Here is a 13,008-nt window from a genome sequence, read left to right as displayed (position 1 = left end):
TCTCGCGCTCATCCTTCTCTTCCATGGCAGAGTTGTTGCTTCTGCAAGGGGCACTGCTGCGCTGCGACGAATCTGTTGAATAACACGTACATGTATATTCTATCCGTTGTAACTATGTAACAGTGTATCTCTATTTCTTAGGGTAGTTAGATCGTGGCTATGCATGCACCTGCGCGTGCCTCTGCATGCCACCGCAAATCCCTCTCTCCCTTCTATATTTGTAACCATCTCGGTATGGAATGAGATCATTGATTGTCGTGGGTAATTCTTCCTTTCAACTTGGTATCAGAGCCTACCATGGCCGGCACTGCGGCTAACACCACGCCGGCCACCAACTCATCCACTCTGTCTTCTACCTCCAGCCAACCTTCACCGGCCCTTGGCACCAACCTCGCCGGCTCCCTCTCTACCACTGCTCCCTCCTCGTTTTCCCACCACCCTCCCCTCTCTGTTCACAACTGCAACATCACCAACTATATCCGCTTTCAACTCGATCCGGCTCTCGACAACTATCATCGCTGGCGCCATCTCTTTTGGTCTGTCACCATCAAGTACAATGGCCTCGACCATATTGATGAGGACGCCGACCCAGACATCGATGACCCGGAATGGCGCCAGGCCGACGTCTCCGTTCTGTTGTAGTACCATGCCACCATCGTGGACGGCTTCCTCGACATCGTCGCCGACGACGACTCCACTGCTCTCGCCGTCTGGACCCGCATCGAGCGCTACTTCCTCTCCAACCGCGCCTCTCGCTCGATCCAGCTTCGACGGCAGTTCAACAACCTCGGCCAAGGCGATCTCTCCATCGCCGAGTACACGCGTCGTCTGAAATCCCTCGCCATCGCCCTCAAAGACGTTGGTAAGGCTGTCAAGGAAGATGATCTAACCAATCAGCTCCTCAGCGGCCTCGCCAAGCCGTTCCATGGGATCGGCGACTTCATCAGCGAGACGGTGCCTCTGCCGGACTTCGAGACTGCCGTCTCCCGCCTCTCCGCAGCCGAGGACAAGATGAAGCACCGCGCTCTCCTTGAGGGCACCTCGGCGCTCGTCCTCCATGCCGGGTCCAGCGGTTCCTCCTCCTCGGACCCCGGCGGCTCCTCCGGCGGTCGCGACCACGACTCCTCCGTCGGGCGTGGCGGCCAGCGACGCAGCTCCTCTCCAGATCGTGGCCATGGCAATGGCGGCCGTGGGCGCGGCCAAGGTCGTGGTCGAGGCCGGGGCAATGGTGACCGCGGCCAGTCCACCACCCGCGCCCAAACTCCATGGCTGGGCTATTTTGCGCCATACGGGATGGCGCTTCCTCGGCCGCCCTGGGTTCTGCCGAACGCTGCAGGCGTGCTTGGCCCGAGGCCCAGTCCACCTACCCAGGCATACCCCGTCATGTACTCCACGCCGGCACCGTACACCCACCCCGTGCCGTACCATGCTGCTCCTCCGACCATGCTGCCCGGGCCGTCCAGCTGGGATCAGGCTGCCCTCTTCCACAACGCCTTCAGCAACATCGCCCATCAGCACCCGAACAGCGGCACAGAGTGGATCATGGACTCGGGTGCCTCGTCTCACGTGACTGGACATTCTGGTAACCTCTCCCATTGTCATTCTCCTTCATGGCATCATTCTTCTGGCATTGTTGTTGGTAATGGCAATAGGCTTCCTGTAGTTGCTGCTAGCTCCACCACACTTACACCTTCACCTTTTCCGTTTAGATGACGTTCTAGTCACACCTTCTATTGTTCAAAATCTTATTGGTGTACGCAAATTTACAACTGATAATTGGTGCTCGGTAGAATTTGACCCCTTTCGCTTTCTTGTGAAGGATCTGGTCATCAAGGCTCCTCTGCTGCGCTCCAATAGCCCCGGACCGCTCTGCCCCTTCCATGGTGGTTCTACTCACAGCTCTGCGGCGCTCTCTCTCACTGTTGATGCGACACATGGCACAAGCGGCTCGGCCACCCGGGACGTGCTGCCTTCTCCCGGCTCTCTCATGATTTTCTTCATTCCTGTAATAATGCTAAGTCCATGTGCGCCACTTGTCAGCTTGGACGCCACACACGGCTCCCTTTTAATTCCTCACAACATTGTACCACGACTCCCTTTCAAATAATACATTGCGACCTATGGACCTCGCCGGTTGCTAGTTTCTCCGGCTACCAATACTACCTCATTGTACTCGATGATTTCTCTCATTTTTCATGGTCCTTTCCCTTGCGTTGCAAATCCGACACCTCCCCCACCCTCCAACGCTTCTTCCAATATGTGCTTACTCAATTCCACGTTCTCATCAAATGTCTCCAATGCGATAACGATGGCGAATTCATCAACTCTTCCCTTCGCACCTACTTCTCCAACAACGGCATCACATTTCGCCTCTCCTGCCCATACACTTCCCCGCAAAACGGCAAAGTGGAACGTCTCATTCGATCTACAAATGACATCGTGCGCACCCTCCTTATACAAGCCAATTTCCCCCCTCCCTTCTGGGTTGAGGCTCTCCATACCACCACCTACCTCCTAAACCGCCGACCATCCAGCCCCATTAACTTTCTCACTCCATTTTATCGCCTCTTTGGTGTGCACCCCACTTATGATCATCTACGAGCGTTTGGATGCCTATGTTTTCCTAACACCTACCCCACGTCCACCCACAAATTGGCCCCACGGTCCCTTCGGTGTGTTTTCGTTGGGTACCCTCTTGAGCACAAAGGCTATCGTTGTCTGGACCTCAGCTCACGTCGCATTTTAATTTCTCGTCATGTAGTGTTTGATGAATCCTGCTTTCCTTATACAGATCCCGCACAACCAGCTACACCACACCCATGCACACCGGATCCCATACAGCCACACCACCTGATCCCCCTCTGCCCTCCCGCCCCACCTACCTCGTCCACTGCCCACCACTCTCCCCCGCGTCGCGCGCCCCATTCCATGCCGACCGCATCACCCACCTCGACCCCACCCAGATCTCTAGCACGAGGCGCGCCCCACTCCGGGACTACCGCGTCCCCCACACCGATCTCCACCAGATCCTCCTCTCCTTCCGTGCGCAACTCCCGCCCATCTGTAGACCAGATCCCAACCGGATCCCCCTCTCCATCCGTGCATCCCGCTGCCCACAGCCCCACCGACCCTACCACTGATCCCGGGACGCCGTGTACGTCTCCACCCCGTACCCTCTAGTTGCCACAGAAATCAATTCCGGTAGAGCCGCCCACTAACGCCCACACCATGCGCACACGCTCCAAATCTGGTTATCACATGCCAAAGCAAATTTATTCCCTCACCGCCTCTCCCGCCATTTCCCCTATTCCGGCCACATACAAAGCAGCACTTAAGGACCCTAACTGGCACAATGCGATGCTAGATGAATACAATGCTTTGATGCAGAATGACACTTGGTCTTTGGTTCCATGTCCTGCAGGTGTGAACGTTGTTACCGGCAAGTGGATTTATCGTCACAAGCTCAATCCGGATGGTACTCTTGCTCGCTACAAGGCGCGATGGGTTCTTCGTGGGTTCACTCAAAGAGAGGGCGTGGACTATGATGAGACCTTTAGCCCCGTGGTCAAGCCTGCCACCATTCGCGTTGTACTCAGTCTTGCCACCTCCAAGGATTGGCCCATGCATCAATTGGACGTCAAAAATGCTTTCTTACATGGGCATCTCCAAGAGACGGTATATTGTCAACAACCTTCTGGCTTCATTGACCCTCACGTACCCTCTCACGTTTGTCGCCTTCACAAATCTCTATACGGTCTCAAGCAAGCACCCCGCACATGGTTCCATCGGTTCACCACTTTTCTCCATACCCTTGGGTTTGTTGCCTCCAAGTGTGACTCCTCGCTGTTCATCCTTCACCATGGTAGTAGCATTGCATACTTACTCTTATATGTTGATGACATTATCCTCACCGCCAACACATCCAAACTTTTATGCTCCATCATTCATTCTCTCAAGTGGGAATTTTCTATGAGTGATCTTGGTGATCTTCATCACTTCCTTGGCATCAACGTCTCTCGCAACAAATCTGGTCTCTTTTTGTCCCAGCAACAGTATGCACTTGAAATTCTGGATCGTGCTCACATGCTTAATTGCAACCCCATTTCAACCCCCATAGACACCCGCGCCAAATTATCATCCACCGATGGACCTCCATACACCGATCCCTCTCACTATCGGAGCCTCGCCGGAGCACTTCAGTATCTTACCTTGACACGCCCAGATTTATCTTATGCTGTCCAACAAGTATGCCTTTTCATGCATGATCCCCGAGACGCCCACTTTCAGTTGATTAAGCAGATACTCCGGTACATCCGCGGCACCACTCACCTCGGGCTTCAGCTATACCGCTCCTCCTCATATGACTTGACGGCATACTCCAATGCGGATTGGGCGGGCTGTCCGGATACGCGCAAGTCCACGTCCGGGTTTTGTGTTTTCTTGGGTGACAATATTGTTTCTCGGTCCTCCAAGAGACAACACACGGTATCACGTTCCAGTGCCGAGGCGGAATATCGCGCGGTTGCGAACTGTGTCGCCGAGTCCACATGGTTGCGCCAACTGTTGCATGAGTTACATCTACCTCCATCTCGAGCTACTGTTGTGTATTGCGACAATGTCTCGGCCATGTACTTATCCTCCAATCCGGTGCAGCACCAAAGGACCAAACATGTTGAGATCGATCTTCACTTTGTACGGGATCGTGTCCATCTAGGTGAAGTTCGAATCCTACATGTTCCCACGACGTCCCAGTTCGCGGATATATTCACCAAAGGGCTACCATCAGCAGTCTTCACAGAATTCAGGTCCAGCCTCAACGTCAAGTCAGATGACATTGCCACTGCAGGGGGGTGTTGAATAACACGTACATGTATATTCTATCCGTTGTAACTATGTAACAGTGTATCCCTATTCCTTAGGGTAGTTAGATCGTGGCTATGCATGCACCTGCGCGTGCCTCTACATGCCACCGCAAATCCCTCTCTCCCTTCTATATTTGTAACCATCTCGGTATGGAATGAGATCATTGATTGTCGTGGGTAATTCTTCCTTTCAACTGAATCGACAGAAGCTTCGACGCCGACAATCGGCTGCCATGGTCGTCGGAGTTGCTGCTGCGTCGGGGAGCATCTGCCATGGCGTTGGACCTGTGATTTTGAGCATCGCGCATGGCCTCCCTGAGCTACAATGGAGCGTGGCCGGTGCTGCGACGATAGCCGCAGCGGAGTGAGCGACGAGGGGCGGCGCTGCAATTCCGACGATGTTGCTTGAGACTCTTGGGATCATCGTCCGTGGTGCATTGCAGCAAGCCGGAAGCATACCTGGGGCTGCAACGAATCCTCGCCGGAGTTGCAATGAAGCTTCGTCGGACGCGTCGATGTTGCGTTGAAGCCCCGCCGGCGCTGCAATGCAGCTTCGTCGGATGTGTCTATGCTGCGTTGAAGCTCCACCGGGGCTGCAATGGAGTTTTGTCGGACGCCATCGGTGCTTCGTTGAAGCTTTGCCGGACGCTGGCGGTGCGCCGTGAAAACTGCAGTGTTTTTGCCGGCTGCAGCAACGCTACGTTGAAGCAGTTGCGTGCCTACTGCTGCCGTGGCATCCCTGTGATCCAACGACCATCAACGCTATGATCGGACGGCTGTCTAGCTGAGAAATCATCCGGCTAATTCATAGCACTCGCCTTATATTAATTATACAAATTGACGAGTTGCGGAGGTGTGGTTAAACCATCAGGGCGCGTAGGTTAAACAAAACCATCATTACCACAAAACAGCACAGCGTGGCATAGTATGGGGCTGTTTACTGTCTCGTGGGACGTGCATGTCCAAGCACCACCTCGAAGAAAGAGGGTCGTCGCGGGTGTGGTGCACCGTGCATGTTTGCTTGCTCCGGCCGGGGCAGTGTCCAGCAGGGGAATCACATTGTCTGTCTGCTCTTAGAGCATCTCCAGCCGTTGGCCCCCCAGGTGGCATAAAAATCGTTGCCTGGGGGCGAGCCGGCGGTACAATCGACGCTGGGGTGGTTGGACATCCAGCCGTCGCCTTCAGGTGGCCCCAGGTGTTGACACCGGCCTAGTTTTTGGCCTACTTTCGGCGAATAAAGGCCTCATATGGACGAGAATCGGTCCATATTCAGCGTGGTTCGACGTTGAATTCTCAACATAAATATTTTTTATCACATAGTTCATCATAGAAAATCAAATAGTTCAACAAAATAGTGCAACAATAAATAGTTCAATAAAAATTATATAGTTCAACAAATAAAAACTCATATTTCATCACACGTCGAGCCCAGCGTCGACCTTGAGCCTCCATAGGTGCTCCACCAGATCCTGTTGCAGTTGATGATGCACCTGTGGGTCTTGGATCTCCTGACGCATACTGAGGTAGGCAGTCCAGGTTGCTGGTAGCTGGTGATCAACTTCGGCTAGAGAACCCTACCTGTAGTATGGTTCAGTGTCAAACACTGGCTCTTCCTGCCCGCTCTCGCTGATCATGTTGTGCAAGATGACACAACAAGTCATGATCTCTCACATTTGATCTTTCGACCAGGTCTGAGCAGGGTACCGGATAACAGCAAATCGAGATTGGAGCACACCAAATGCCCGCTCGACATCCTTCCTGCAAGCCTCCTACACCTTGGCAAAGTGGGACTTCTTGCCTCCTGGTATAGCGTTTGAGATAGTCTTCACAAATGTAGACCATCTCGGATAGATGCCATCAGCTTGGTAGTACCCCTTGTTGTAGTGTCGCCCGTTGACCTCGAAGTTCACCGGAGGAGAATGACCTTCAACAAGCTTGGCAAAGACAGGGGAGCACTGCAGCATGTTGATGTCATTGTGAGTTCCTGGCATACCAAAGAAAGAGTGCCAAATCCAGAGGTCCTGTGTGGCCACCGCCTCAAGTACCACACTGCAACCGCCTTTGGCGCCTTTGTACATCCCCTGCCAAGCAAATGGGCAGTTCTTCCATTTTCCAATGCATGCAGTCGATGCTTCCAAGCATTCCAAGAAATCCTCTTGCTGCATTCTGTTATAGGATCCGATCAGTGTCTTCCGCATTGGGTGTTCGCAAGTATTGCGGTCCAAACACTGCCACCACTGCCCGACAGAACTTGTAGAAACACTCAATGGTGGTGGACTTGGCCATGCGCCCATAGTCATTGAGTGAATCACCGGGAGCTCCGTATGCAAGCATCCTCATCGCTATCGTGCACTTCTGGATCGAGGTGAATCCAAGTTTGCCGGTGCAATCCATCTTGCACTTGAAGTTGTTGTCGAACTCCCGGATGGAATTCACAATCCGGAGGAAGAGCTTTCGGCTCATCCGATAACGGCGCCGAAATGTTTTGTCGCCGTGCAGTGGAGCGTCGGCGAAGTAGTCGGAGTAGGGCATGCAGTAGCCTTCGAGACAATGCCGGTTCTTTGCCTTCATCCGCCCCAGTGCCGAGCCACCTCGCTGCGGCTTTTCATTGCTCGCCAGCAGGGCGGCGAGGCCGACGAGCAGTGGCGGAGCTTAATGCAAAAGGTTGGCGGGCCAGGCTAGCCAAGCTACAGAAGTTGACCCTTGTTTTGACGTTCCACAGTTTAAAACTGAGTGTACAGTAAAGAGAATCCTGTTGAGCTGGGTGGGCCAGGGCACGTGTTGGCCCTCACGTAGCTTCGCCCCTGCCAGCGAGGACCATGAGATGTTCCTTTTCCTGGACGTCGGCCTCGGCTTCCTCCTCCAGCAGCGCGGCGAGCGCTTCCTCGTCGTCCGAGTCCATTGCCGAGGCAGGCAAATCACCGAACACCTTGCGGGCACGGTGGGCCCGCACCCGCCGCTACACCGCCCTCCGCGGCCGGAAACGCCGGGAAAATCGCCCAGCCGGTGGTGGAGAGGCTACCTCGGTGAAACCTCTGCTCTTTTTCCGACGGGGTGGGCTATCTAGCGGTGGCGGGCGGTGGGCGCGCCGGGGTACATCCGGTTGGTGGCCGAGCGCGCGGGGGGTGGGAGGAGAATCTAAAAGAAAGACTTGACTTTTCGCCTGACGGTGTGGGCCAGACGTGTTTTTCCCTTGCGCCTGAGCCCCCGAACGCCCCCCAGTGCGCCAGGTTCGTCCTGCAATCGCTGGGCCCAAAGCGGGCCGAACCGGCGGATTACGACGTCCTAGGAGCGCGACTGGGACGTTTTTCTGCGCCGGCGCCGAAAAAATCACCTGAGGGAGTCTGTTGGGGGCGCGGCTGGAGATGCTCTTACTTCCACACTTGCTCAATAGCAACATGATGCATGTGTCGCGTGATGTACGTGTCGCAAACATTACCGAGTGGCATTACGATGGACCCTACGTGGGACACAGGAAGACAGGAAGCTTATAAAATTTTCCAACAATTCGGACTTGATGCAAAATTTCCTATGAAATGGACTAGAAAAGTTCCATGGAAATGGCTCCTATAGATTGCATTTCTACAAACCAAACAACGTCCATAGGACAAATTCCATAGAATCACAATTCTATGAAAATCCTCTGTAAATATCCAGTGAATCGAAGGTGCCCTATTTCTTAACTGAACTGTTGTTTCTATTCGTGGACTAAGAGTTGGCCGCATGCACCAGATTGGTCCTCGTGCAACACAATTCATTAGCCATGCCTGCTGCATGCGTGCTGGCTAGCAAGGTTTTTAATTAGGGATAAATCAGTCTACCTGTTCTTAGAAAAACAACATCGTTCATAGTAGTTGAGGGAGTATGTTATGTCATAATTTTGTATTCAATTTTTGTTGACGAAATTCACATGGGCTTTGTTCTGTTTCCAAGTTGGCTTCTAACTTTGTCGGTGCTAGCGTGAAAGATAAAGCTCACAACATAACAGACAACGTCAATCGTCTGATAAAAAATCAGGAAAAATACATAACCCTCCAGATAATAAATAACCACTAGAGAAATAATCAACACTATAGTACAGGTTTTGATTTGTCTTCTAGTCTTCTCGATATGCAACTCTCATTGTCTTTAAGAAGGTTTGCCGTCTCCATAAGCAACGATGGTCATAATTAGGTCAATCACACAAACAAATTCCCGGATACCTACTATTCTGAACACGGTACATGTGTCTAACTCCTACATTCCAGGTGCCACCGCTTCTTCCTCTTAAGTCTTGACATCTGTGAGATGGTGTAGGAGGAAGGCCATATGAAAAGACCACCCGATAAGTCAATCGGTAATATGCCGAGTTGATATGGTAGGAAGTGCGTCCCTATGTTTTGCGAAACGAGATTGCAAGTTAGTGTGATGGGTGCATATTAAATACTTTCAGAGACCAAATGAAGATGGTACTATCTTATGGTACAAAAAAATATTCATATATATTCACGCTTCAGGGTGCAGTGGTCATTGTATCAGGTCCAATAAAAATATTACATGTTTGAACTGTCGGAAATGACTGGCACATGTAGTATGTCCTATGCTGGTAACGAGTAATTAACTTGGAGAGAGCCAACTATGAGAGAATATCGCATGAAAACCATGCTTCCAAGAAATCTTCGTTAAGGCCTCTTTTGGTTCATAGGATAGGATTATCATAGGAATAGGAATTTTGTAGGAAATGAGATGGCATGTATCTCAAATCCTATGAGTAGGAATAGGAAACGAGATGTCATTTGGTTGACACCAAAGGAATTTTTCCATTGAGTCTAGGCTCATTTTTATTTTCCTATGAAATGTGGAGATAGGAATCAATCCTATATAGGAATAGGAATCTATTCCTATGAACCAAAGGGCTCTAAAGGAAAAAATCCTATAAGAATTCTATCCTCTAAAATTCCTATGAAATTCCTCCAAACCAAAGGAAGCCTAAAATTGTGTTTCAAAGTTTTGAATTTTTTTGAGAAAAATATAGGATGTTAAGTGGGTGATGCTCTATGTTAACCGCGCCGGGTCCGGGTGGAGAACCTGGATGCAGGCGAGTCTCTCCCCCTCAAGCGACTCCACATAAATGGCCACTAAATCTTGCCCACTGGCTCCGAGACTGCCTTGATGATGTGATCCTGCTTGGCCTTCTTAGGCAGCCAGAGATGGAGATCAGACATGAGACAAAGCGAAAGTCCCCTCTGGCTCCACAGAACCCTCCCTCATATTGAGCAAGTACTTGTGCAGCCGAAAGAATTAGTGCACAATTGCAGCATCTCCGCAGAGGGGAAACAGAGAAGTCTCTCAGACCTCCCAAGTGAAGGTGTCATTGCGGAAGTTGGCAATGTAGGGGGTGTTTGGTTCTGGAACTTTTTTGTGTTGGGACTAGAAAAAGTCCCTATCAAACCAAACAGGGTGAGACTTTTTTGAGACTTTTTGCTAAAAGTCCTTAGAAGCACCTCCTTGAAAGTCTTTTTCAAAAAGTCCTAGGGACTAGAAAAAGTCTTAGGACTAGAGAACCAAACACCACCGTAGTCACAGAGCTCGTGGTGATGATGTCGACGGTGACCTCAATGGCCCGAGAGGATCCTAGCCCGGGACCCATGATGACGTCCAGGTGCGATGGGGTGGGCCATGGACATCTCTTATTAAGAAAAAAAGTTTAAAGTGCAAACGCGATTCAATTTGACAGCCGTTACATCCAATCAGGTATGAGGAGAATCACATGCATGGCTGAAATGAAGGAAAAGAGTGAATGTCTGCATGTACTAATCCTAAACAAGTGTAGAATAGCGCACTGTATGTTCTATGCTAATAAACAAAATAACATGCAAAATTGTTTGGGGTGCCCGGTAATGCATTGTCCAGAAACAATAAACACAACAACTTGGACATGGGAGGTGTCATGTTCTGGTGTAGGTCCGGCCATACTCCAGCCACCTCCTTTTTCTTGGGAGAAAAGATCGACAACAAGAGGATCATAGTGTAGCAAAGGGGGAGCAACCGGTGGCGGTGGGATTCTTACTCCATAAAAGAAAACCGACATGGAGCACATTGTGCATTATGTTTTCTCCGACCGGGATAGTGTCTAGGAACAAATTTCTCATTTTCTTTTCACACTTGTTGGTTCATCCTTACTTTCACACATGTTGTATTGCAACAAGCTGCTGGTGTACGCCCGTTGATTTTCATGTTTTTTTTGTGGCTATGTGTCGCAAATAATATCAAATACTTCCGCCTGCTAAAAAAATGACGTAGTTTGACTTGTTAAGTTCGTGCTTTGACCATCAACTAGTCAAATAATATGTTGCTTATATTGCACAAAATAGACATCATTAAATTCGTACTCAAAAGCACGTTCGCTTGATTAGGATGTTATGACCATTGTACGAAAGAATTACGGCTAAAGCAAGAATTTGGGCAGTCAAAGTACACATTCTTTTGGGATTCGAAGGGACTACATATGATGGTTCCTACACATGACACAAGAAGCTAGACACCATGAGGGTGTTTGTTTAGTCCCATCTAAACCAAACAGGAAGGACTTTTAAGGACTAAAAGTGGGCATTTGGAACTAAAGAAAGAAGACCCTGAGTGAGAGTATTTTGGGACTTTTTCCAACAGTTGTCCCTGCCCCGCATCGCACCTTATCTCTATTAGTTCATTACTAGGGTAACATGGTCTTTTAACATGTCATTTAATAACCCTTACACCATGTTTAGTCTCTAAAATCAAGTAGGTAGAGACTATAGACTTTTTAGTTGGGACTAAAAAAAGTCCTAGGACTTTTTAACCAAACAGGGCCTATAGCACGGACGCAACAAATGGTATGTCCTCCCTTGCTCCGCGTTAACACTAGCCAATCCAAATTGTAACCGTCCTTCGGTACCACGCTCACTCAGTCCCAGCTGAAATGGCACAGCAGTTAATAAATGACCTACAAATACTGCGTCGAGCCTGCCTACCAGTGACCTACTTGCTCGTGCTATTGCCAGTAGTTATTCCTAACCATCTACCTCCATGCGTCGCACCTGCAAACTCGTTCAACCAAGCGAGTTATTGTGTAGCCCCAACTCTCTCACGAACTTTGTCACCTCCTCCTCCATGGAAACACCGGGTACCCAACCCTAGCTCTCTCCTGAATGACCCGTTGCTCCCAAAATCATATGCAGGAGTTGGTGTTACTAGAAACCAAGGCGTGGGAGCCGCTGGTGCAGAAACCGAAACCATGGGAGAATAAGGTGTTTACTATTTCTGGATGCCTACTATTCCTAACATGTTGCATATGTGTCAACTCCTAGATCCTAAGTGCCACTTATTACTCTTCCCCTTAAGTATAGATGGTGTAGGCGATATGCAATAGGAATGGGACTATACAACTAGATTGGTATATATTGAGCTAAGATTGAGGGCATGCGTCCTTAATATTTAAAGTACAAGAATGGAGTTGGTATGGTTGGGTGCACATTAAATATTTACAAAGCCCATATGAAGACCATACTTCCTTTTACTACAATGGAAATTCATGCTTAGTTCCATTATCGCCCAATCCTTTAGTGAAAAGAACTGTAAATGTTATTAAATTTTTTGAGGTGAAGAGTTGGAGGAGGAAGCTTACTCCCACACAGAGGTTTGTGGTTCTGGGGAGGGGATTAGGAGGATGCAGTAGAAGCCAATATATTTGAATTTGTTTAGTAAAAACAGAATGCCTCATGATATTTCTTATTTGTGTGTACTAGCTGTAGCAGGACTGTTGGACAATGGAGCGCCCGATGGAGTGGACCCTAGGGTTTAAATTTTTGGTAAGACCATTATTTTGGACGACAACAAATATCCACGAAATTAAAAAAAATAAAGTTTACTCCATGTAAATCCCATTGATTTTGAATGAATTTTGATCAAATTCAAAATTGTATTTAATCACTCAAATCTTGGCAAACATTTGAAGGTAAAAAATGTTTTGATACCAAACAAAATATTAAAAAAATCTCTTTTTTTTTGAAATTTAGAACCCCTGTTGATCCATTTGTACTTGAACACAAAACAATGCCATAGTCAAACTGCACTCGCTATCAGCTATCATGATCGACATGCTTGCAGATCGGGCACATAACACCACGAT

The 13,008-nt window shown here is 49.5% G+C and overlaps 2 pseudogenes; both read left to right on the top strand.

The window, feature by feature from the left end:
* Positions 1-297: 297 nt before the first annotated feature.
* On the top strand, positions 298-1,713 carry LOC147981310 (uncharacterized; annotated as a pseudogene).
* A 1,106-nt stretch (positions 1,714-2,819) lies between these two features.
* Positions 2,820-13,008, top strand: part of LOC147981309 (F-box protein At5g07610-like) — a 38,521-nt pseudogene continuing 28,332 nt past the window's right edge.

The sequence above is a fragment of the Triticum urartu genome, chromosome 3A (assembly GCF_056163025.1).
Source record: "Triticum urartu cultivar PI428250 chromosome 3A, HENAU_Tu73, whole genome shotgun sequence".
Classification (NCBI taxonomy): domain Eukaryota; kingdom Viridiplantae; phylum Streptophyta; class Magnoliopsida; order Poales; family Poaceae; genus Triticum; species Triticum urartu.
Note: the sequence above shows the minus strand (reverse complement) of the source record. Positions and strands in the feature narration are given on the sequence as shown.